Below are 26,764 nucleotides of genomic sequence, written 5' to 3'. Positions count from 1 at the left end.
TGAAATGGTTACTTTTTCATGTTTCAATAAATGGAAGCAAAGAACCCAGACCCCAGGGGCAGACTAAGTTCCAATCCCAACTTTGGCTCTTGGGAAGCGATGTGTCCTTGGAAAATTTAATTAACCTTCCTGTACCTCAGTATCCTCTTCTGTAAAGATAATTACAGCATCTACCCCATAGTGTCCTATGAATTACTTGTATTTTGAACAATGCCGTCACATAGAAAGTGCTAAGTAATTATTGAATAATTGAATATTTCAAAGCACCTATTACATTCTAACCCCTGGCCAAGCTCAGAGAGTAGAAGTAAGAAAAATAAATGAACATGAGAATTCCCTTTCAAGTAGCTATGCCTAAGAATGGAATAACTGCACCAAAAATAAGACTGTTGACTTTGGCTAGGGATGTGTCATGGATGTTGATGAGAGGCTTTCTAAATACCCTTTCAGCTCTAGAATTCTATGATTCTGCTTCTGAATTCTAAAACTAAGATGTCACATTGTGCTAGGTCTGAGCTCAGTGAACTTTCTCTGTAAAGGGCCTGATACTTTGCAGGCCATGTGGGTTATGGTGCAACTTTTAACTCTACCATTATAATGTGAAAACAGCTACAGACAACATGCAAATGAACAAGTATGGCTGCATTCAAATAAAACCTTGACTTACAGACACCAAAATGTAAGTTTCATATAATTTTCTTGTCATAAAATATTATTCTTCTTTTCATTTTTTGAACCATTTAGAAATATAAAAACCATTGTTAGCCTGTGGACTAAAACTGGGCCTATGAGCCATAGTTTGCCAACCCCTATGTTCGATCAAGTGAAGTGTAAGGCAGGGTCCCAATCGAGGATGAGATGTCCAACTGGGGCTAAGTGTTCTAATGACAAGTAAACATCTCAAAAGAAGAACTAAGACAGAACCAGGCCTATTGAAACATCATACTATTGTGAGCATAAAAGAAGTTCTAGGGCACAAGAATATGCAAAAAATTACAATTTTGCAAAACTGTGATCTTGTCATAATTGCGACAATTATGGTTGAGTTTATCTAAACAAGATGTATACCCTTCCCATTCCCTCTCTATAAATTTTGGATAATAATTTTTTAATTCTCATGAAAGAATCTTGAACGCTTGCATGTGTTCCCTAACACCAGTTGAGGAGCTACCATTTGGAAAAGTTGTTTAACTCTCAATTCACTTCTCTCTTCTTGGAAATAACTATCCCAAAGAGCATAATCCATTATGTTTTTTACCTACTTCTCCTTAATTAAAAAAAAAAAAAAAATGCAGGACACCTGAGTGGCTCATCGGTTGAGCATCTGCCTTGGGCTCAGGCCGTCATCCCAGGATCCAGGATCTGGGATTGAGTCCCACCTTGGGCTCCTTGCAAGGAGTCTGTTTCTCCTTCTGCCTGTGTCTCTGCCTCTCTCTTTCTGTATCACTCAGAATAAAAAAATATTTTTTAAAATAAATAAATAAATAAATAAATAAATAAATAAATAAAGACATTTATGTCAGACATGCTGACGTGCCACTCTTCATTATAAATTCTTAACATTTACCAGGATTAGCTTGGCCCTACAGAAGATTCATGAGTGGCCCCAGATTCCCCACTGACATGGATCAGGAGAGTCTTCCAGAATCCCAGGAAGAGCCTACAACAGAACTCTGTGCTCTTCTCAAGTGCCTGTATAGCAGGCTCATAGAAGACTATGAGACTTCAAGAATTCAGATGTCTTTGGTTTCTCTCTGTGACATCATCACAAGTCTGGGGGTCATCCACACGGTTCATCTTCCCGTCCCAAATAGAAGGGGCAAAGGAGTGGAGACCTCAAGGGTACATGATCATTATCTTTCAGAGAAGGCGCTCAAAAGCCCCAAACTTTTTGCTAGCATCTCTTTGGTTAGAATTTAGAGACAAGATCATACCTAGACACAGGGAGGGAAAACTTAGTCTCCCTGAAGACAAAAAAAAAAAAAGTTTTCTGGGAGATGATAATGCATATCTGCCAGGCTTGAAATACAAGAGTTCTTCTATCAGGCTGGGGCTCATGCTCTGGGAGCTGCTCCAACTTCTTTTCTTCAGAAAAATGCTTCAGCCAGACCAGAGAGAAGCCTCTGTACCCGAGGACTGTGGCCATCAGACACTATTAACCATAAGGAGAGGCAACAATTGCCATCAGAACTAGAATGTGTAAGGGTGAATGCCCCATGGAACTCTCATCTGATTTGACCATCTTAACACCTTCTGCCTCATGAATCCCAGGAAGAGTCTTACTCTGTGTGACTTTCTACTTTCCCAAACTCACATTTATAACTCATGCTGGAATGTATTAGGCTCATGTTCTTGTTTTGAGAGGAAATATTTGAAATTTCTTGTAGGTAAGCTGCATAAGTCCTATGAATAAATATTCTTTTCTCTATTTCTTCAACTTCCAAAATGTTTCTAAAAGACTCCTGGGATCCCATGTTTAATCTAATGTAATATACATTCATTGTCTTGCTGTATACTTTGGAAGTGTGTTTGAACTTATGAGGTAATCAATTTTGGGTTTAAAAAATAAAAAAGAACTATCAGGCCTTATCTTTACTCTAAGTGTAAGGCACTGTGAAGCGAGCAAATGCATCCGAGACATTTGGATGTAATTAAATTCTTACTGCTCTAGCAAGGAAAGGTGAAGAGGTGAGAGGATTACTTATATACTCAGATAAATGAAACTGCGAGTGAGACAATGATTTTTGAGATTTTAATTATTTGATGTCTTGTTGCGAAGGGTAAACAAAGGGGTTAATTCTCCATCGTTCCTTCCTACTTTTTTGCTTAAGCAATTTATAGTCCCTACTATAAAGTAGGGACAGTGCACACTCCTACACTGGGTGAGCAATGGGCTTTCTTTCTGCTGTTTTCCTCTAAGATGTCTGCAAAATGAGAAGTATTAGGAATAGTTCTAGAACAGGACAATTTTTTGGGAAATTATCTTTTTGAGCTTTACATGATCACACACTAGAAGAGTAACTGCAAATAGTGACTGATGCATGTATCTCACCTTAATCATCCCTGAAAATATTCCTTTAGGTCATATTTCTTACATCTAATAAATAAGTAAGTAATATCTGAACTCACCTTCTGTAATACTCTAATATGGTATACACATTTCTGTTGATAAAAACTAAAGCTACGTCATAGCATAAACTATATATCTTTTTACTACCTGTAGTGTAAGCCAAAATATCTAAAATATACAGACATAATTAAAAAGTCATTTTGAGACTAATTCCCCATCCTTCTTCCTCAGGAAGCTTGTAATTTTCTTTGCTATCTTTACAATCCATTTTTATAAAAAAGAAGAAGAAAAAAAAAAGAAAGAAGAAGAAAAGAAGAAAAGAAAGATGTTCCATTCTACATGCACAGCAAAAGCAAAGGATTCAAGATTCCTTTTGGTTGACTGAACACTCCCCCAACTCCCCCAACACACACACACACACACACACTGTCCTTCAAGGCAAGGTCCTCAGAGCTCTCAAAAGCTGAGCTGTCCCTGTCTCCCAAAGCTTTAATCTCTTGGACCTTTCTCCTAAGGGTTGAGCCTCTTTCCTCCCTCCACGTTGGCACTCCTCTAAGGAAAGTCTTGGTATCGCTTCTGTAAGTTGGTCTTCCAATGATAATTGTAGAGAAGTTGATGAATAACAGCATGGGGAGACTTTAATTAATTTGCTTTCTTCCACCAGGCAAGAAACATATGCAGATTGTGCTTCAGCTAAACTCTAACCAGGAAATGTCACAAGCGAGGTCTAGCATCCACATTCCCAAAATGGCAGGGGACAAGAGAAAGCATTTGGCTGGGTTCTAGGAAGCCTGTGCTGCATTCTCCCTTCTTCTGCCACTAACACAGTGATAACTTGAGGCGGAACCCTGATGTTAATGTGCCCAGCACGTGTTCTTTACAAACTACCTTCAAACTACTGAAGATTCAGTCTTCCATCCTACCTTTGGTTTGCTCCTGTCCATACCCTCCAACACACCATCATTGTCCCCATGCTCCTCCTGCATCTCACCATCACTCTAAGCAGAAGATGATAACATTTTTAACCTCTCCTGGTTCTCTGTGTGTGTGTGTGTTTCTAACTCTGGGAAATATTCATGGCACCTTCCTAATCTAAAGCTGCTTCCCCCCATCACCATGTGCAGTATAACCCAGAATGTATCGTTTTCATTTTTAGGTAAGCACCCTTCCCTCCCTTAGCAGATGTTAACCTAAGAAAGCAGATATGTGACCTTTTTAGCCAAAGCTGACCACAGTTGGAGTAATAAATCACTCACTTTAACAAAAGTAATTACAATTTATATAGCATTTACTATGTGCTACCCTCAGTAGTATTTAATGCTATCTCCTTTACAACAATATTTTAACAAGATAGACATTATTATCCACATTTTTATGGGTGAGATTATGAACTTACAGACATTGCCCTAAGTTGCAAATATCTCCAAGTGAGAAACAGGTCATTCTCATCTCCATATGAGAAACTGCCTTTTAAACTTAATGTGGTTTAAAGCAAGTGCCTCCATTTTGAAATGAGTGATGCAGATCCTTTTTCCTTCTTTCTCCACCAGGTCTCACTTTGGACCTAGTCTCACTTTGAGACCTAGTGTCTCAACAATGGGAGGCAGGGTGGAGATTGTGGACAGCTCTGCCTTAAGAAGCCTTCTAGGATTGTGGCCAGGAAGGAGGAAATTTACCCCATGGCTAAATGCCCATTACAAAGCATCCTCCTTCCGTCCTCTGACTTGGAGTCACCAGCAAGTCTAGTCTGCTTTTCTAGGTCCTAGCTGACCCATCCCTATAGAGATGGAGAGCGTCTTATGAAAATAGTGTGTGCTTTGAATGCAGAAAACTCTAATTTTAAAATCCATTCTGTAGAGAAGTCATTTCTCTCAGTCATTTGGAAGTTAAATAAAATCACATGGAAAGTGCATTCCATATGGTAGGTATCTGATAGAGGTCCATGGGTTTGGTTTCTCCTCAATTAATAGTTCTGCTCTCTTCCATCTTCCTGATATAAAGGGAGAGTGGGACCCTCTGGTCTTCTCCTAAGGGTATAAGCCAGCTTCACTCAAGCCTCTGTAGCTTCGGAACGATCCTCTTGCCCCTTCCCGGCACTGCTCAGGGCTCCCTCCTACCCTCAGGTCCTTTTACCTCTCCATGTTATCTCTTTATTCAGTTCTCAACAAACCTATACTTTAGGTAATCCTTGCATTCTTGCAAACCAGCAGGGAGCCCTAAATTCTGATATTATTTAGCCTGAATTGTACTTTCCATTGCTTGATTATATATCCCACCTTATTTTTTTCTGTTTATCTTTCTTTAAGACAACCTGTGCCCCCAACCTGATGGTACTTAACACAGCACAGAGAATGTAGTAAGTAGGGCCACTGCAAATGGCATCATTTCATGGATACTTGTTCTTCCAAGTTTGTGCAATGCTGCCCTGACTCAGGATCTAATAAAAATGTATTGACTAGACTTGTAAACAAGCCTGAGTCTGGTTTCCCATGCCTTCAGACAGCCGTGCAGGGCTTCTATGAAGCAAGACTTTGTGAATTGCCCCCTCTTTTGGAGCTGAATTCATGTGGAACTCAGGGAAAAGGCTGAGTTGGTTGCTCATGCACCAACTCTGTGGTAGCCAGCCTTCAAGATAGCCCCCAGTGATCCTACATCTGATATTCACACCCTCTCATTGTCCCCTCCTACAATGTATTAGGGTTGGTCTGTGCTATGGTTTGAATGCTTTTGCCTCCACCTCCCCAAATTCATATGTTGAAATCCTAATGCCAATGTGAGGGTGTTAGGAAGTAGGGCCTTTGGGAGGTGGTTAGGTTAGGAGGATGGAACCCTCATGAATGGGATCGATATTCTTATTTAAAAAATAAACAAACAAACCCACAGAGATTTCTCACCCCTTCTACTATGTGAAAACACAGTGAGTACGTGCTGACTCTGAAGCCTGAAGTCAGTCTTCACCAGAATGAGACCATATTGACACCTTGATCTTGGACTTCCCAGCCTCTAGAACTCTGAGAAGTAAATTTATATTGTTTATAAGCCACCCAGTTGGTGGTAGTTTGTTATTGTTGTCCAAACAGACTGCTATAAGACAGTTTGTGTAACCAATAGAACACAGGAGTAGTGATAGTATATCACTCTGGAGGCTAAATTATAAAAGTCTTTGTGGTCTCCATCTTGCTTTCTCTCGGGTCAGTTGCTCTGGTGGAAGTCAGTGGCCATGTCTTAAGGAGCCTCAAGCAGCCCAGTGGAGAGGTCATATAGGGAGAAACTGAAGTCTCTAGCCAATAGCCTTGAGTGTGCCTTGTTAGAAAAAAATCCTCCAGCCCCAGTCAAGCCTTCAGATGACTGCAGCTTCATGAGACCCTGAGCCAGGACAAATTAGTTAAATTGCTTTTAGATTCCTGACTCTCAGAAACTGTGTAAAAAAATAAATGTTGTCTTAGGCTGATGTGTTTCAGAGCAAATTTTTATGCAGCAATAGGTAACTAATACAAACTCTGCATTATTTTTTTTAAGATTTTATTTATTTATTCACGAGAGATGCAGAGAGAGGGGCAGAGACAGAGGCAGAGGGAGAAGCTCCCTCTGGGGAGCCTGATGTGGGACTCGATCCCCAGGACCCCAGGATCACAACCTGAGCCAAAGGCAGACACTCAACCACGGAGTCACTCAGGTGCTCCAAACTCTGCATTCTATTTGCTACTGCTTATCTCCCCTGCAGTGCCCACCACTCTCAAATGTATATCTGAAATCCATGAATATAAACCAGCTTTGTCACTTTAAAATTATCTGACTGACTTTCATTACCATATAACATACCCAGCAAACAACCCAACTTACCTTAACAAAAATATCAGGTTTAGCTCTATTATTACTGGAAATAAAACATTAAGTATATTTGCATTTTTTTCCTAGACAAAGATTTGAATAGGATACGTGAAAAGTATTTGAAGAAAGCTGCAGCAACTGGTGCTTTGAAAGTCAAATATCCTTAGTGACTATAAGCCACAATAAGGAAAATAAAGCCATAAATTACCCTCTGAGGATGCTTTTGTCACCCAAAGATAATGTCTCTCTCACAGTAGACTGTTACAGTATACACAGTACTCATACTTTCTATCTACTAACTTCTATTGAGTATTCTCAATGTGCCAAACACTAGGGCAAAAACATAAAACATATTTCCTCCAGAAATTCAGAATATAAATAGTCTAGAGAGAATTAATCATTGAGTCAGAATTCTGCATTTTTCCTGATCTAGAAAACACACAAACCATATGTTGGTTACAAAGTCTTTTCATCAAAAACAGTAATTTATTAGTACATGCTACAGGGGGATACTCAAAGCAGATGATTAGGAATGAAGCAAATTCCAAGAAATTTGAAAATCAGACATTTTTTTATCACATAGAGAAACATAACAGGCAGCCCTGATCACCTAATTTGTAGTGCGTAGAGTCACTTGCTTGAAAATTAGGATTTGAAGACAACAGCAGAGCGTTAAACTTAGCCTAGGGCCTTTCTGAGCAAGGGGCCTATGACATGAGCCTGGTGAATAAGATGGTGTATAATTTATAGCTGGTTAAAAAGATCTCTCAGGAGTGAGGTGCTCGAGGAAAAAGGGAGGTAAAACCAGAGGGCAACAGTGTGACACAGAGCAGCAATGCCCTGAGATATTGTTATCCTCTTTGTATAGAAAACAAAGGGTCTAGACAGGTCAAGTGACTCCTTCAAAGCCACTCAGCCCATACAGGATCTCGATGTGGGTCATCTGACCTCAAATCTAATTTCCTTTCATAGAATCAACACAGCCTAGTGCTAGGAGCTGTGCATTACAAAGAGCTGCAGAATTTCGTGGGTGCAGGCCAGCAATTCACTAGCGGGGCACTGACACACGGCACCCACCTGTTGTTTTCACATCTGTGGGTCTGACACCACCTAAGGACAAACAGCAGAACAGATTCCATATTCCAAATCCCTACGCACCACCCCTGCCTGCCCTGGCTGTCCTCCCCATCCGCCCATAATAGCTTCAGATTTTAGTGCTCCCATCAGTGTGTGGATTGGAATGCTAGTCAGCCTAGCAATCTCATGCTTCGGTTTGCCTTACTAGGAGCCCTAGGAATTCGAAGCAAATGCCCTATGTTTGACTGCTGAACAAAGCCTTTTTTAATCTACAGCACGCAGCTTTACCTTTAATAGCAGCTTAAAGGACTCTTGAAAATTACAGACATCATCTTAACTGATCTGTCATCTCCCAAAAAGGTAAATGATAACTAGTATGGAATTTGCCAGCGTAAATCCACACCTGAAACAAATTTAATAATCGTTTTTAAGCTCATTTCATTTTCTCCATCTTCCATGAAAAGCATGAAAATGTGTGTTTACATGACAGATTTTCATTAGCAATCAAGAAGCAAATTATCAAACAAAACCATGTTATTCTTTACGAGCACTACTCTTAAATGCCATTACTTATGAAATATTTGCTTTTAATTGGTAAATATATAGAATCTTGATTAAAATACTTTCACAGCCCTAATTTATAACTTTTCCTTCTTATTTCATGTTTCTCTGTACAGGAAATCCAACGTTGAGCGGGACTTATTTCCCTTTAGTTCCAGTTTTATTTCTGACTTGCTGTAAGGCACTGGCTCAAGCTTTTAACTTCTCTGTATTTCGGTTTTCTCTGCTATAAAATTGCAAGTACATTTGCCTGGCTTGCAAGGAAGCCTGGGAAATTCTGGTCCTAGGAGTATACTATTTTAAAAGTACAAAGTATCATTATATTTATGAGTATAACTTGCTTGACAGTCTCATTGTACTATAATGTAGGAAACTGGCATTTGAAAATGATGATAACACAGAAACTGTACAGGTTCAGGATGGTGGTTCTAAGATCTACCAAGAGTTAGAATGTCTCTAAAGATACTATGACCCTTCAAGTGCTAAGATAAAAGTCAAATCCAGAGTCTCTTCATGTCTTATGGTAAAAGACTTTTGAGAATGGTATATGTTTATTCTCAATATTAATATGCATTAACATATATAACATGCAATGGGACATATTCCACAATAAGTCATTTATGATAATACATGTAATATATAGCCATATATATTATCATCTGCCTTTGGTTTTATTACTATTATCCTATTTCCTAGATTTATTCCTTATGGCAATTGGATGAGGAGAGTAAAATATCAGAAGTGACCAGTGGACACATTTCATGAAAGAATGAAGAAGCATGGCAAACAATGAAGGGGAGGACGTGAAGGAGTGAGCATGGAAACCAGAGGATGGAGAGAGAAAGAGAGAGACAGGGATCCTGTTGAGAGACTTCCTGTGGTGGTTTCTCCACTCCTCTTCTCGGCCTTTCTCTGTTCTTTGAGGCTGTGTCTGTTTTGTTTTGTTCTGTCTTTTTTCCCTGGAGCCCAAATCCCAAGAGAGATATTCCCTAATGTTAAATGAAAAAGAGGTCAAGGTCCAAGCCTTTCAGTGAGATGCAGTTCTAATGAAGGCTAACACTCCTCCCCATCCTCCACCAGAGCAATCACAGCATTGTGTGTTTGATTGGCTTTTTTTTTTAAGTTCCTTTTTTTAAAGACTTAATATTTTTTTCAGAGCAGTTTTAGTACACAGCAAAAACTGAGCACAAGATACAGAGATTTTCCATATTCCTCCTGCAGCCCCACCTGCAGAGCCTCCCCCAGTGTCATCATCCCCCACTAGAGTGGGAAGCTCTTTTCTTTTTTTCTTTGTTGTTCGTATTTTTCCTTGGCTTGTCCCCAAGTAGTCACTTCCTTCCAATTCATCCTGTGTTTTATTCCCTCCCTATTTCCCTTCATTTGTTTTTCTTGCAGTTCTCCTACACGTTATTTTGTTTATCTTCTGAGCCATCACATCCTCTATTAGTTGAGGTTATCTCTGGGTGTTGGCTCCCATCTCGACAACATTCATTTTCTTCTGACCCTACTTTAGAAGGGAATTTCAATTACTTATGTATGTATTTTATTCCCAAAGGGGTGATCACTCAGATTTGCTGGTCCCTGCCTGTCCTACACTATACAGACTTTCATCATCTGGAGGCCAGCTGCCAGGCAGAAAGCACATCCTTCTCTTTCTTTACCTAAGGATCATTCCACTCCAATCCACCTTGGATTTGTTTTCGAAGACTTCTCTCTTGACAACTAGATGTTGTCATTTGCAAATTTAAGCTTGAGACAGAAAAAAGGTACCCAGAACTCCATTCCATCCCAGGACTTTATCGAGATAAGCTCAGCTTTTATCATACGATAATATTAACTGATGGCTTCTAATTACAATTCCGACAAATGAGTTCTTCTATAAATCTGTGTTCATATTCCAGCTGCTGGAGTGGACTTGGAAGCAACTATAGAAGAAATTGTGTGAAGAGAAAGTGACATTTGCTTTAGATATCCTTTCTTTAGGGATTGTGTCTCAGTAGCTTCTGGGTGGCAAGTAGCCTTATGGGAATTTCTTTTGCTTCTTCCTCATCTTTAAAAATAAACTACTGTCTCGATTTTCAAGCATACACACACACATCATTTTAAATAAGGGAAAAGACTTTCTGTGGCATCTTTTTTAAAAGGGCCCAAGTTAGTGAGAGGATGCCTTTTGTTCCAAGGGGTTAAAGCACTTAAAAGATAGGATCCTGCTTTTAAGGAAGAAGAAATGCCAGGATCAGGGAAATTGGGATCTTGAGAGGCTAAATTAACTTGTTATCAGGCCAAATGAAGGACTAATGGGGAAAGTGGGCTTAGATGTTAAGCCGCTGACTTCTTTCGCTAATGCACTTTTGAAGTGCTCAAGGCTCAGGTGTGCTTATGAGAAATTATAGCAAGTTCTACAGAAGACAGTGATCAAATTAAAAAGCTCTACACAGCATGGGAAACCATCAAGGAAATTAAAAGGCAACATATGGAATGGAAGAAAAAAATTTGCAAATCATACATCTGATAAGTGGTTAATACCCCAAATCTATAGGAAACTCCTGTAACTCAATAACAAAAAAACAAACCATCCAATTTAAAAATGGGCAGAGGCAGATGTCCATCAACAGATAAATGGATAAAGAAGATGTGGTGTATATATTATATGTGGACTACTACTCAGCCATCAAAAAAGAAAAAGAAAAGAAAACTTGTCATTTGTAAAGACGTGGATGGAACTAGAGGGTATTATGCTGAGTGAAATAAGTTGATCAGAGAAAGACAATTATCATATGAGCTCACTTATATGCGGAATTTAAGAAACAAAACAGAGGATCATACGGAAGGGTGGGAAAAATAAAATAAGGTGAAATCAGAGAGGGAGGGACACCTGGGTGGCTGAGTGGTTGAGCAACTGCCTTCAGCCCAGGGCATGATTCTGGAATCCCTGGATCAAGTCCTGCATCGGGTTCCCTGCATGGAGCCTGCCTCTCTCTCCCCGTGTCTCTCATGAATAAATAAATAAAATCTTAAAAAAAAAAGAAAGAAAGAAAGAAAGAAAGAAAGAAAGAAAGAAAGAAAGAAAGAAAGAAAGAAAGAAAGAAAGAAAGAAAGAAAGAAAGAAGAGAGGGAGACAAACTATAAAGAGACTTTTAATTATAGGAAACAGAGTTGCTGGAGGGGAGGGGGGTACGGGGATGGGGTAACTGGGTGATGGAATGAGCACCGGGTGTCATATAAGACTGATGAATCACTGACCTCTACCTCTGAAACCAATAATATATTATGTGTTAATTAATTGAATTTAAATTTCAAAAAATGGGCAGAGAAAAGTGATTGGACATTTTCCCAAAAAAGACATCTAAATGGCCAACAGGCACACAAAAAGGCGCTCAAGATTACTAATAATCAGAGAAATGCAAGTCAAAATCACGGTAGGCTATTGCCTCACACCTGTTAGAATGGCTTCCATCAAGAAGACAAGAAAAAACAAGTGTTGGCGAGGATGTGGAGGAAGGGGGACCCTGTTGTTGGAATGAGTGTGAACTCGTTCAGCTGCTATGGAAAACAGCATGCAGGTTCCTCAAAAACTTAAAAATAGAATTACCACATGATCCCACAATTCTACACCTGGGTACATCCAAAGGAAATGAAAACAGGACATGGGAGATCTGCAAGGTGTAAAAACAAGTTGGACAAATAACAGTGTCCGTCAGTGAATCAATGGATAAAGAGGAGGAGGGAATGTACAGAGAGATGTAGATGCAGGTGTAGGTGCACATGCATCCCCTGCCCTTCGTGACAACTTGGATGGACCGTGTTAAGTGAGATGAGCCAGAGAAAGACAAACACTATATACTATTACACGTAGAATAAAAACAAAAACAAAAACAAATCCAAAATAGACTCATAGAAACAGGAAAAAAAAAAAAAAAGGAAAGAAAAGAAAAGGGGCCCCTGGGTGGCTCAGTGGTTGAGCATCTGCCTTCGACCCAGGGCGCGACCCCGGGTCCCGGGATCAAGTCCCGTATCCGGCTGCCTGCATGGAGCCTGCTTCTCCCTCTGCCTATGTCTCTTCCTCTCTCTCTCTGTCTCTGTGGGTCTCATGAATAAAATAGATAAAGTCTTTAAAAAAAAAAAAAAAGTCTTAAAAAAAATAAAGTCAGAAAGTCTCTGAAAATCCCGTGGAGGTTTCTGCAGTCTCGCGAGAGGAGCAGAGGCCTGGGGGCGGGGCAGCGGAGGGGCGGGGCCGCGCAGCCCGCGTGGGGTCTGCGCACGCGCCGCCACCACGCCGGAAGTGGAGGTGAGAGGGCTCGAAGCCCGCCTGCCGGGGGGTGAGACAATGCACCTTCTCGGAGGAAACAGGAAAAGATCTTCAATGACCTTGAGGTAAAAAAAAAAAAAAAAAAAATTTCCCCCACCTTAAAAAAAAACAAAACATGATACTCCCCATTTTTGCTTCAAAAACATCTGAGCATTCTGAGGGAAATCAACAACTTTGATATTAAGGGTGAGGGCTGGGGGTTGCCTTTGTGGGGAGACGGGGCGCCGCGACCTGAGGGGAGGCCTGAATGAAGGGAGGGCGCTCCTCCCGCTGCTTTCCGCCCACTGTGCTCAGCTTATGGAAACTTCTAGAGCTCCACGCGGGCTCTCCATGTGCTCTTCTGTGTTCTCTTGTGCTTCCCCGAAGCGTGTACCCAAAAAGAAAGTCCTGGCATTCTAAATATACCCCCTCCTCACCCCACCCCCCCAAACAAACCACCAGAATGTTGCAAATTGTGTGTTTTAAGGTCAGAAAGCTTCTGCACTTTTATTGGAGCGGTGGCTCTTCACATTTTTTTTAAATATTTTTAAATTTATTTATTCATGAGAGACACAGAGAGAGAGGCAGAGAGCCGGATGTGGGACTCGATCCCGGGACCCCCAGGGTCATGACCCGAGCCAAAGGCAGACAGATGCTCAACTGCAGAGCCACCCAGGGGCCCCACCCGCTATTCGCTTTTCTGACAATGAAGAGTTTTACAGTTTGTTTTCAAACTATCAGATTTAAATAAAAAGAACCGGAAGACACCTCGAGCGAGCTGAGACCCCTTTTCCACTGCTGCGAATGTCAGCAGAATGTTATGTCACTACCAGGGAAGATCCAGACAACCTGAAGCATCGACAGGTTTGGCCTTATTCCTGAATCTCCTGCAAAAGGTGCAAACACCCTCCCCACCCTCTCTCCCTCCCACAGTGCAGTACCCAGCAGGGACTGCAAGAGGTTGTCTCTGGTGATGTGCTCTCCTTGCAAACTACAGGTATGTACAGTTCCTAACAGGATCTCTAACGGATGACACTACCTTACAACCAAATTACAAATGTTTTTTCTTAAATTCCAGGAACATTTTCCTGCCCACTCACACAAATCTCAAGGTCATGGAATGAGGACAACAAAAGAGAGTCTTATTTTTAAAATATTTAGTTAGTTTAAAAATTTTTTTTTATTTGAGATAAAGAGAGAGAGCGTGCCTGAGGAGTGGAGGGGCAGAGGGAAAAACAGACCTACTGGTGAGTGTGGAGCCCACTGTGGGGCTTGATCCCAGGACCCTGAGATTGTGACCTGAGCCGAAATCAGGAGTCTGAGGCTTAACCAGCTAAGCCACTCAGGCGTCCCTATTTATTTATTTTTTTAGAGAGAGAGAAAGAGTTCAAGCATGAGGGTGTGCACTCACAGGCACAAGCAAGAGGGGGAGGGGTAGAGAGAGAGGAGAGAATCTTAAGCGGACTCCACAGTTAGCAAAGAGCCCTGCTGGGGACTTGATCTCACCACCCTGAGATCATGACCTGAGTTGAAATCAGGAGCTGAATGCTTAACTGAGCTGCCCAGGGACCCGCAAAATATTTAGAAATACAGACACCTTTGATAGAATTTCTGGGTGCTTGTGACACCCCTAAACACTTCATGGAAACCACTTGCAATTTCTAGAACACGTCAAAAACTACGGTGGAGGGGGATCCCTGGGTGGCTCAGCGGTTTGGCGCCTGCCTTTGGCCCAGGGCGTGATCCTGGAGTCTGGGGATCGAGTCCTGCATCAAGCTCCCGGCATGGAGCCTGCTTCTCCCTCTGCCTGTGTCTCTGCCTCTGTCTGTGTCTATCATAAATAAATAAATAAATAAATCTTTAAAACAAAAAAAAAACCTACAGTGTGACAATTTCCAGTTATGGGATCAAATTCAATGAGAACAAATAAAAGTTGAGTCAATTACAGCGTTTGTTTGGCGTGTAATTCAATGAGAACAAATAAAAAGTGAGTCAATTACTGCATTTGTTCAATGTGTAATTCACATGAAAGCAGATACACAGTTCTATTAATTACTTTCCTCCTCATCCTCTTTACCCCATTCTCCTACTCTTCACCTTCCTCCTCCACTCTTTTCCCTAGGAATGTTAGATGGCTAAAATGCTATTTTGCTTTAGATTATAGTTGGAAACATTGTTGTCCTTCATCTTCTTCAACTTTGTTGTCTCATCATAAGGTGGCTTCTCACTATCAGTCAAATTATTCCCCAAATTATTCTCGCTTAATTTTTCTATCACTGTGGCACAAATTACTACAAACTTTGCAGCTTGAACCAGCACCCATTTATTAGCTCACAGCCATGTAGGTCAGAAGTCCAGTATGTTATGACGGAGTTCTCTGCTCAGGAAATCATAGGGCTGAAGTCAGGTTATCAGCCAGGCTGGATCTTCATCTGCAAGCTTGAGCAGGCATCCCTTCCAGGCTCCCTCAAGTGGTTAGCAGAATTAAGTTCCTTGTGGTTGTAGGACTGAGAACCTTGTTTCTTTGATGGCAACTGGCCAGAACCCTTTCTTACCTCTTTAAAATTTCTGGAATTCCTTTTCATGTGGCCTCCTGCATCTTCGAATCAAATCCCTTTTATTCCTCAAATCTCTCTGACTTCCCTTTCCATCAGCTGGAGAAAGCTCTCTGTGTAGAAAGGTTTTTTTTGGTTAAATCACGTCCATCCAGATAATCTCCTGTTTTAAGGTCAACTCTGCCACAGACAATAATCACAGGACTGAGTGATGTCTCATCACATCCGTAGGTTCCAGGGATTAAGGTGGAATATCTTTGTGGAGAAGTTTTAGGAATTCTGTACACTATATTGGCAGTTTTTTTTTTGGCTGCATATTCAATGAAAATGTGTAGGTGTGTGGATTTGATCTTGGGCAGAGTTCTAAGTAGAAGAGGAAGAAGCCAGATGAAATACGAAAAAATTTGGGGATTTTGTGATCTTTTTTCTTGCCTTTGTTAGCTGGTCACTAGCCTTAATTTCCTGATCATAGTGCCATTTACCATTTCATCAGATTTACATTTCTCTTCCCCACGCACTATAGTGCATCTCCCAGAGCACTTGGAAAAGGCAAAGTTCACAGGGGTCTCTGGATTTGCCTTCCTATGTCCCTCCCAGCGTGTCTTCACAAAGAAGGCATGAATAGGCATCTTGCCCTTTGGTTTCTTGGGGACACCATTAGCTGTCCTGACTGTACTGTTTGCTAGTCCAGGCTACATAGTGCATAACAATTTCCCAGTCTCGCACTAGCAGCCTCCACAAGAACCGCCTCAGGCAAAGATTTCTTAAGACACAGAAAAGCAATAACCATAAAGGGAAAAAGTATTGATCAATTGGATTACATTAAAATTAAGAATTTCAGTCCTTCAATACCATTGAGAGTAAAAAGATAAGCCATACACCGACAGAAGAGACTCTCAATGCATATATCCATGAAAGATCTTTTACCATCTGGAATCTATAAAGCACCCCTTCAAATCACTAAGAAAAAGGAAGAGAACTCAACAGAAAAATGGGCAAATGTCAAAGTAGATGCTTCACAAGAGAAGTTACCCAAACAGAAAATAAACATGAAAAGGCATTTGACTGCATTCATCACTAGGGAAAGGCCGATTAACATCATAAAGCAGATGCCACAACATACCCTCCAAAATGGCTAAAGTGAAAGAGATAGACAATGTGGAGCAATCAGACGCCTCATACTCTGTAGACCAGAGTGCAAATTGTTACCGCTTTGGAGAGCTGTTTGAGAGTGTGTACTAAAACCGATCACACCCAGACCTTATACTCAGCAATTTCACTCCTAAGTATATACATAACAGACATGCATGCATATATTCAACAAATGGCACATATAAGAATGTCAACTGCAGTATTATTTATAATATTCCCAAACTGGAAACAGCCCAAATCCCCAACAGTAGAGTGGATACACAAATAATGGTATATTCATTCATACAGTAGAATAATATGCAGGAATGAGAATAAATTACAACTTAGATGCAAAAAGAATGAATATCAAAACATAACACTGAGTTAAAAAATAGAAAACAGCCAGTCACAAAAGAGTACATGGCATGATAGCTTTTTTATAAAAGTTAAAAAGAGGCTAAAGTAATCTGTGGTTTTAGAAATTCAGAATAATATTTACCTGGGCGGAGGGTGGGTGGTATGTGTGTGCCGTGAATGGAAGTGGGCAGAGGGAGACTTCTGGGATGCCGGTAAGATCTCATTCTTGATCTAGGAATTATGTGTATGTGTGTTGATTTTTTTTTAAAAGATTTATTTATTTATTTATTTATTTATTTATTTATTTATTTATTATTCATGATAGAGAGGCAGAGACACAGGAGGAGGGAGAAGCAGGCTCCATGCTGGGAGCCCAACGCGGGATTCAATCCCGGGTCTCCAGGATCAGGCCCTGGGCCGAAGGCGGTGCCAAACCACTGAGCCACCCAGGGCTCCCCGGTATATGTGTTGATTTTGTGAAAATGAGCTAAGCTGTATGCTTATTATTCCTGCAATTTCTGTATGCACTTTATACTTCAACAAAAAGTTGACATGATGCAAAATGATTTATCTATTTTTTTAATAAATTTATTTTCTGTCGGTGTTCAATTTGCCAACATACAGAATAACACCCAGTGCTCATCCCGTCAAGTGCCCACCTCAGTGCCCGCCAGATTTATCTATTTAGTATCCGTCCCACCCACAAGTACAGGACCATTCCTGGTTTGCTCACTTTAATATCAGCAGATATTTTGCAAGCTATGCAAAAATACAGTGCCTAACACATTGCTTGTTGAATGGCTGATTAATGAATTTTTAAGAGAGTTTCTTTAATACAGTGATGCTTTTTTCCCCTCACCCTTATCAGTGGAGTCACATTTACCTGTGTTTTACCAAATCTCTTTATATAGTGCAGGGCAATTGTTTAGGTAGGTGCAGAGGGGAGAATGGAGAGCATAATGCAGTAAGGAACTGGAATTTTCTATTTCTCATTCACCGTGCCAGGCACTGTTCTGATACCTTTACACGTATAAGTCACTGAATCCTCACAACCACTAACAAGATACCTCACAAATGAGGCAGCAGATGAGGCCACTGAGGTTTAGAAAGGCCTGATAACACAGAGAATAAAACTGCCCGCATTCAAACCCTGAATAGGAGCTGAATCCTGCAGGACACTGTGAACATAGGGGGCACTTGAAAAATATCTGTGGAAGGAGCCCATGGTGGACCTCTCCATAGTCCCTTATTTTCCTCCTCCCTGCTCCCCAGTCATAATTACATACGAAACTTCTGGTCTCAGTGGTGAAGCTGGAGGAGCTGAGGGAAGGAGGGCCAGGGAGCCTTTTCATCCAGACTTCCAGATTTGAGAGAGTCTCAGAGACTTGGCATCATTCCCAAAGGAGCCTATACTATACGTGCAGTAGCATTCACTCCTGTGACTGGAAGGAGTCCTTCATCACACTCTCTTAAGTTTGGGTCACCTTCTCTCTAGCACAGCCTACATCGCTTATAAATGCTATAACCTTTTGAAAAACAAGATAAACGTGTGGCACTTACGTAAATGCATTTGTTTACGGGGCACCTGGGTGGCTCAGGTCGTGATGTCAGGGTCCTGGGATCCAGTCCAGAGTCCAGTGTAGGGCTCCCTGCTCAGCGGGGAGCCTGCTTCTCCCTCTCCCTCTGCCCCTCCCCATGCTTAGGCTCTCTCGTACTGTACTCTGTCAAACAAGTAAAATCTTTTTAAAAAATGCATGGGTTAAAAAATAAAAAATGCATGTGTTAAAAATTACTAATTTTTTTTCTAACTTTAACGTCTGTGTGGAAAATATGCAGCACAATGTTTGCAATTCTGTTTTGGCATTTCACTTTGCAGCATACCAGGAGTATTAAAAGAAGAAAAAAAGTAGAAGTGGCTGGGGCACTTTAGCTTCAGAGAGACCCTGGCTATCGCACAAGCAGTTTTCTGTGTGCACAGCAGCATTTTATCTCCTGCCAACCCCGGGTGTAACCACTGCTACAAGGGGAGAGACAAAAGGGGAGCCCTCAGGCTAATTTCAGTCACTGAAACCCACAGAAAACTGAAAGCTTCATTTAGTTTCAACTTTTTACCCTGCAAGTCTCGTTCCTGGGGTGGCTTTTAAATAGCAACAGAAATGCTTGATTTTACTTTCACTTCCTTCCTTCCCCATCACCAGCTACTGGTGGAGGTTCTGGTGAGGTTTTGCTGACAAAGGCAAACACCACAAAACCTCTCAGTTCATTCAGTTCCCTTCAGTCCTTTGGGAGACCCGTCAACAGCAAAAGTGACTCTTTCTTGACCATCATGGTGACTGAGCCCCCTCCAAAAGTAGAAGTGACTTGTCCTTGGTCTCAGAACTACTAACTGGCAAGCATGGATCTCATCATCCCCCAGGATGGAGAGAGGAAACATGATACAGCCCGTGAACTGAGCTACGTGCTATTGCCTTCAAATTGCTTGGCTTATCAGTGCCTCCACCTTCAATTCCATGAAAAATACAAAAAAAAAAAAATTTAAATTTCAACTTGGCATTTTTACCATTTTCACCTACTGAAAAAATTAATCCATTTAAACTTCTTTTATTGTGCACTTTAAGCCTGTAGAACTGTCTTGTGTGAACCAGGTGAAGGAATTAATTTTCATTTGATGCAGAAATCAAAAGGAAGGAAAACATTTGGTAGAAGATGAAACCGTGTTATTTCAAAGAGGAAAAAATGAATGTAATACAAAAGAGAAATTATTTCAAATTTGTAAGAAAGAATACTTTTTCACTAGAAAAATTGCCTCACACTCTCCTTTCTGTTTGGCTTCACTCATTGGCATTCCAAGCAGTTGGTCGGTCTCTTGGCACCACAGCTGCAAAATATATGCGCTTGAGGAGATTCAGGGAGTTGTGACCCCTCCCCCCATTTTCCTAGCCACCTCATTTTCACTGGGCAGCGTGGGCTCCCATTGTGGGCAGTGTCTTGCCATTGGCCTTCACACTGTGCTATCTAGACTGTTCAGTAATTCTATTTTACAGAATAACATTTTCATCTGATAGAATTTAATAAAATCAGGGAAATGGTAACAATTAATATACAGACACAACCACATTGCTATTTTTGAAGAACAATTTATTATATACTAGTATCCAAGCTACCCTAGAAGAATGGGCTAGTTTAAGAGTGAAGTTAATCATAGACTTTATATCAGAAATTTGTATCTACTAGATTAGGAATCCCAAACCCATTTTTTTGCAAAGAGCCAGATAGCAAATATCTTAAGCTTTGCAAGCTATGCTGTCTCTATCTTGACTACTCAACTCTGCCATTCTCAAGAAAGCAGCCATAGATAATGGACAATATATAAATTGTCGTGTTTTAACAAAATACCATTTACAAAAACAGAGGCAGTTAGGTTTGTGACATGGAGCTATAGTGTGCTGACCCCTAATTGAGATGATGGGTATGTTTGCAACTACCATTCAAAGGCTGATCCTAGATAGCAGGATTTAAACATTTGTTTGACAACTTACCTAAAAAATTGTGTGTGTGTGTAGATGGGAAAGGTTTAAGTTAAAATGAATTTTCTCATGAGAAAGTTTTTAAGAGTAGGTATTTTCCTAGTGTGTTGAAGGACACATCAGTTATTTCCCTACATACCAATAACATTGATATAAAATCGGTTATTGGATGAACGGAATTTTCTTAAAGTGCTTATACACTGAATAAACAATACCCAACTAACCCTTGAGCCTTCAGCCTTCAGCCTTGCCCATCTCCAGAGTCTCCCTTGTAGGAATGCTAGCACACAAAGTCAGTGTCATGTGTTTCTGGATTTAGCTCCTCCTTTAATCTTGGTAGCATTGTGCATTATCCGGACTGTGCTTTTATTAAGGCAAAGCATAAGGCTTGTAGGAAGTTCAATATGATTTTTTTCATGGCATCTCTTTCCAACTTCTGTCCGTGGTGATGGTCCTTTCCTTTTTTTTGAGATTTTTCCTGAGATTTTGACAGTAACTTCCCAATAAGGGTTTTATTTAAATTTCAAGCAAACAAATGAATTAAAAAACGTCGTGTGCCACGTGGCACACTGTGGAGCGTCAGAAGAGAACAGTGCCATTCCCTTTGCCAGCAAACCTTCCTCCTGAACAGAGCTGCCAGCCTCAGACATAAATGATTGTATTCCAAAATTAGTGCTCACATATTAACAGGATTTGCTCCCAAATATGCAAGTAAATTTCATATGAAATGAGAGATAATATACTGTTTGGTATGTAAGTTTTCTGTAGGCTGCCCTGCTGACTCCCAGGATAAGAGGGGGAGGCCTGCCTTCTTATTACTCAGATAACAGGAGGCAAAGTCTTGGGGGTGGAGCAGAGGGGAAGGGTTCCGTCTCTGGAATTCCTTGCCTGTCTTTCCCTGGCTGAACCTGGCTCAAAAATCTTTCCTGTCTCCAGCTGAGCTTTTCCAGTGGTGTAGCAATCATGGCAGTTATTTATACTGCTCTTTCATACTCTATTCCTGCCTCTGATATTATTTTCATATTTGGCATTGGGCTTTTATTGTCTCTCCTCCTCGAGGTGTTTGTGCAAAGGGAGGTTTGGGGAGGCTTCTCCTTTTTGTGGTCAGTGTTTCCTGAAAAAAATGAATGAAGATCTTTGTCTACTCATTCATCAGTTCCATAATGCCTGCTGTATATTAGTCACTGTTCCTGTTCCTGTTCCCCCCTGTGCTGGAGGGTAAGCAGTAAGCAAAACAGGCAAAATTCTTGCCTTCATGGAGTGTACATTCTAGTGGAGGGAGTCAGAAAACTAAAAATTGTAATACTAGTTTAACAAGCACTTAGTTCTTTGGAGACTAGCAAAATAGGAAAGGAGGAAAAGGAATCCAGAAGGAAGGGGAATGAAATTTTAAATATGTAGCCAGGGAAGACCTCACTATGAGGCAGACATATGAGTGGAGAGCTGAAGGAGGTGAGGGAGAGAGCCACATCCATTTCTGGAGGTTTCAGGTGGAGCAAAGGGAAAAGACCTGGCATAATGAGGGCCTACTAGAGGAACAGGCTGAGGCTCTGGGCCTGAACCCGATGAAGAAGAGAAAAGAGAAGAGGATTAAACCATGAAAAGAATATGGGCATTTACTCTAAATGAAACAGACCAGTTTCTTTTCTGGATTTTCGAAAGTCTGAATATGATCTATTCCACGGCATTTCCACTTCTTTGCCACAGAGTTGACACCCTAGATCTCTGCTTATCTCTCTTTTTCTATATTTAATTCCCTTATACTTTAAATGGGAAAAATAACACTTGCCTTTCCTTACAGGGAATGTTGATGGGATCAAATGGCCATCACTATGAGAGCATGAGTTTAGACTGTTCAGTGAGCTGGTAACACAACTATGTACTCAACAGTTGTTTATTAAGTGCCTGCTATCAGGAAGTCAAATGCGATCTTTGTAAGAGAGGAGGGTAGAAAGATCGAAGAATTAGAGCAGGCAGGAAGATGGAAAGCAAATTCAGTAAGGTGGAGAATGAGGAATAAGAAAATGGAAATAAAGGTGATAGCCCCAATGTGTCCAACCACAGGGAAAAGAGGATAGTCTTGGTGGTTGCACTGATAGTTCTAAATCTTACATACTGTACTTACTGGCAATATGATCTTGGGCAAGTCACCACTCTGAGATTGTTTTCCTCTGTGTAAAATAGAGACCTGACATCTGCCTCATGGCATGTTGTCTGGTTCAAAGGAGATAAGCATATAAGATAAGTACAACACCATCATCAATTTACTCAATACATATTAGTCACTTTACTGTTACTATTATCGTCACTCCAAGAGGACAGGAAAGTCGAAGCAGCTTTGCATCTTCTGACAGGGAAGATAAAAGCAAGAAAGGTCTCATAGAGAAAACTTGTCATAAGGATCCATTTTAGAAGCAGCTAGCAGTATGATTATGCACTGAAATTCAACTTATTATTTGAATTGGAATAAGCCTAAAGGGACACATTTTCAGTAATTCAGATCCCTAGGAATTTGGTTCATCTGGGAAACAGGATTTATTCTAGAGAATATTTATGTATAGGACAGAGGATAGAATTTTGGAAAAACTTGGTAATGCTTCCACATTAAAAACAAATATAAGAGACCTTGGATGGCTTGGATAAAGACTGTAATGTATTAGCAGTTCCAGGAAAAGCAGAAGACAGATTTGTAACTGAGCAATACAAAAATGAAATAGTGCTATGCCAAGGAAGAAGGGATTGACTTAAGCATTTGCCAAGTGCTTTTACATTTGGGACAAAGTTTATAGCAGGCAGCAGGAACAGCCAAGACTTGATATACATGAATCTCATAAAATTATCTGAATATATTCTGTACTGTAGTGGGCATGTGCCACTTTTTTGTTTGTCTAGCATTTCTTACTGGAGAAAATTCCCCCTCTCCAATTGCAGGTGATTCCTTTGAGTCTATCAATCAAGAGATCCCAACAGCCATGCCAGAGGGATAGACTTGTGATCCACAGTGTTCACTCAGAATACCCTATTTCCTGGCCACAATAATTGGTCTAGAGGAAGACACATGACCCAGGTGTGGCCAGTCAGGATTTTCTGAAGGAATGATATGGATGCTGACAAAGAGTCTCTCCTTTTGAGATTGTTAGCTGTCAGTACTGTATAAGCCTGGAGCTGGGGGCATCTGGGTGGCTCAGTGGTTGAGCGTCTGCCTCTGGCTTGGGTTGTGAACCTGGGATCCTGGGATCGAATCCCGCATCAGGCTCCCTGCAGGGAGCCTGCATCTCCCTCTGCCTGTGTCTCTGCCTCTCTGTCTCTCATGAATAAATAAATAAAATCTTAAAAAAGAAAAAAAAAAAGCCTGGAGCTGCCTGGAACCTTGTTATTATCATGTAGAGCAAGATGCAGAATAAGCCCAAATCTAGACAAGAAGAATCAAAATAGAGGGAAGGAGGAAGTGACAGATGGACAGTGATATTCCTGTTGCTCTTATTTTATTGTTTTAACCTCTTGATTCATACATACCTGAATTTGCCACTTTTCAGTATGCGATCTAACAGTTTGGAATTTTTCAAATTTACAACCAAAAAAGTCGATGAAGAAAAGCTTGAAAGAAATGAAGAATCTAACTGATGAAGGCAATTTATGGCAACCTAAACAAGAGTACATAATTTACCCCAAAAAAAGATAAGAAATGTGTTAAAATATGTTAAGATATTACAAAAGATTTGGTTAAATGTGTAATTTAGTGTTAAAGTGGCCAAGGGACACAGTCTGCCAAATCAATCCCAACAAAAGGACAGGAGCTTAGCTCCCACAAGGACATGACAGATAGAACAGTCCTCAGTGTGTCTTTGTGGCTTGGGCAAAATCATCCTGGAAATTTGTAGTCCTATGACCCATGTCCTGCTCTTGAACATCTGATACATATGTAACTGTATCAGAGTCCAAGTCTTTCAACCCAGTAAACTCAATGCACCTGAATGGTAAAACAGCTCCTCTCTTTTGGCATATGATTGTACAAGTACAAGAGGCTTAGAATAAAAAATAAAGATAATGGAGTAAGTTAGACCCATAATATTAATACATTAATGTTTAGTAATAAAAGGTATCACTTGTGTGTTTAAAGTGTTAGTAAAACATCTGATGTATGAAGAGAATCTAAAATTTACCTTCATGATACTTTCTTATTATCTTAAGTTGCAAAGTTCTAATAATCTGATACTGTATAAACAGTCTTTGAATGTTTTGATTGGTTATGTTTTTAAGGGTGAATTTTTAGACTTACAAGTACTTTGGTTTTGATTGTTGAGGTTTAAGTCAGCCTTGTCAGGCATCTAAATTGCTTTATTGACTTATAAACATTTTGAAAAGTTTGGGAGAATTTAATTGATGACTTATTGATATAACTAATTGTATAGAGGATTTTAATCTGCTAGAATTATATAAATCAAGTAACTGGAGGGATTGTTTTAAATTTTATTAAAATTACTTGGTTTACAAGTAAAATCAGAATTGCAAAGCAAATATAAAGGCCTAAGAAAATGATAGTTTCACATTTACAACTTAAGTTAATTAAGTATTATTTCATTACTCAAATATCTATATTCCTCTCTGTGTACAAAAGCACTCGCTTCCCAAACATTGGGGAAAAAACCCACACCAACACACATGGTAAGGAAAATCATTATAGATGCAAAAGCCCAAGATGCAACAGTGCTTCATGTAGAGAATGAAAAATGTGTGGCTTGCATGGGGCATGAGGTCAGGCAAACTGTAAAAATATTCATAATGAACAATGATGAATTAACTGGACCAGGTACCAGGAACTAAAATAAAAGCAAGAATACCAAATGTTCTTCCATTCATTTATTTATTCTTTCATTCAACAAATGTTTAGTGAATATGTACTATGCATCAGGCTCTGTTCTACAGTTCTAATACATAGAAGAAAGGAAAATAAGGATTGTAGTTTGAATGTGAAAAAGGCAAAAAAAAAAGAGAGTAAAGCAGTTGGAAATGAAGGAGAGATGCCAGCAGCAGATTGCTTTGATAAAGCAAAGCCCAAGTTGTCTTGTCTCAGATTCTTTAGCTTTGCCTGATGTCAGCAAGCTGGGAAAATAAGGGGTGAGAACATCTCAAGATATCCATAGAAGAAAAAAGAAAAAGAAAATGAAATAATGTATTCAGTAATAATAGACTCTAGACGCAAAAGAAGAAAGGGTGGAGGGAAAAGTAATAGAGCCTGAGAGAAGTAGAGGAGGCAGCCAGCACAGCCATCAATGGTAAGAAAGGGGGTTGATGTTCAAATGAAGCCTTACAGGACTAATTAAAATGACACAAATATGGTAAAGTACAGTATAAAGTAGGAATAGGAAGAAAAAAAAAAAAGAAAGAAGGGGTAAGTAAATCCGTAGGGTTCTGAGAAAAAAATCTGCATATGAGTTGAGGCAAAGGAAATAAGATTGAATACCAGTACACCTTGTTCCAAAGGACTGGGGTTGACTTCTCCTATTCATCCAGAGAATAAAGGAGACACTTGGTACAGTGACAGCTCAAGAAGTGAGGCAGTTAATCATACTGGAGAGAAAGGAAGGCCTTACCACCCACTACAGTACAAGTCTTTGCAAGTCCTGTTGACTACCTTTCTGACCACGCCTTCCAGTTGACCCAGAGGCAGACAGCCAGAGAAGTGGAACAAGTAATATAAATGGTGATTTTGGGAGATAAAATTTTATTCTGATTATTTTAAAGATACCACTGATAAATAAATATATTCATTCTTAGACAAATTAGAAAATATATAACCGAGTCAAATATAGAAGAGAAAAATCACTGCCACAAGCAGTGATATTTCTGAGGGAGAAAGGGCCATTGACTTTTTAAATTAGTCAAAATTTCTTGCAGGATTTGACAACCATCCTTACCCCATCCTGAAAGTTGATAGTGATGACCCATATATAGGAAAAATACAAAACACAATTGCCAAGGAAAAATAGTAAACACAATTGCCAGATCCCAATTAAGAAAAAAGCTTTTAATCAGCTAATCTAAGATACTCTCTTCAAATGAATGCAAAGATATGGTGGCAAGATTTATAAAGCATTCCTCTCAAGTGTTCATCACACTACTGATTAGCACGTGCTCATGAAGAAACAACACAAGCCCAAGGAAAGAACCGACCTAGAGGATTAGAAAGTATCAAATGTTCACATATGGCTGGGCATAATGCCTATTCCCACCAGCCAGACTGGAAAAATCTCATAATTCATGGATCATTGGGTAGAGTGCTCAGAACGGTCTTGCCTCAGAAATGGGACAAAATTTGCCCTAGACTAAACACTGCTGTGGCCTAACAAATCTTAAGGGTATGACC

General features: G+C 40.2%; 2 long non-coding RNA genes across 7 annotated transcripts in view; one reads left to right on the top strand and one right to left on the bottom strand.

Annotated features, from left to right (window-relative positions):
• LOC111097588 overlaps positions 1-1,731 on the bottom strand; it is a 51,449-nt gene extending 49,718 nt beyond the window's left edge. Inside the window, exon 1 of one of the 3 annotated variants that reach the window (XR_005365362.1) lies at positions 1,568-1,731. This is a non-coding gene — a long non-coding RNA (uncharacterized LOC111097588). The remainder of the gene's footprint in view (positions 1-1,567) is intronic. The other 2 variants (XR_005365363.1, XR_005365364.1) reach the window with 2 other exon arrangements.
• LOC111097587 lies at positions 506-19,594 on the top strand. Of its 4 annotated transcripts, none has more exons than XR_005365360.1 (5): positions 506-679; positions 8,187-8,338; positions 8,656-8,715; positions 9,236-9,350; positions 17,196-19,594. It is a non-coding gene; the product is annotated as an uncharacterized LOC111097587 (long non-coding RNA). The 4 variants fall into 4 exon arrangements; XR_005365359.1 differs by lacking the exon at positions 17,196-19,594 and adding an exon at positions 10,095-11,201; XR_005365361.1 differs by lacking the exon at positions 17,196-19,594 and having other exon boundaries at positions 8,254-8,338; positions 9,236-11,201.
• The last annotated feature ends 7,170 nt before the right edge of the window (positions 19,595-26,764 follow it).

The sequence above is a fragment of the Canis lupus genome, chromosome 10, assembly GCF_011100685.1.
Source record: "Canis lupus familiaris isolate Mischka breed German Shepherd chromosome 10, alternate assembly UU_Cfam_GSD_1.0, whole genome shotgun sequence".
Classification (NCBI taxonomy): domain Eukaryota; kingdom Metazoa; phylum Chordata; class Mammalia; order Carnivora; family Canidae; genus Canis; species Canis lupus.
The sequence above is the reverse complement of the archived record's forward strand: the minus strand, read 5'-3'. Positions and strand labels throughout refer to the sequence as shown.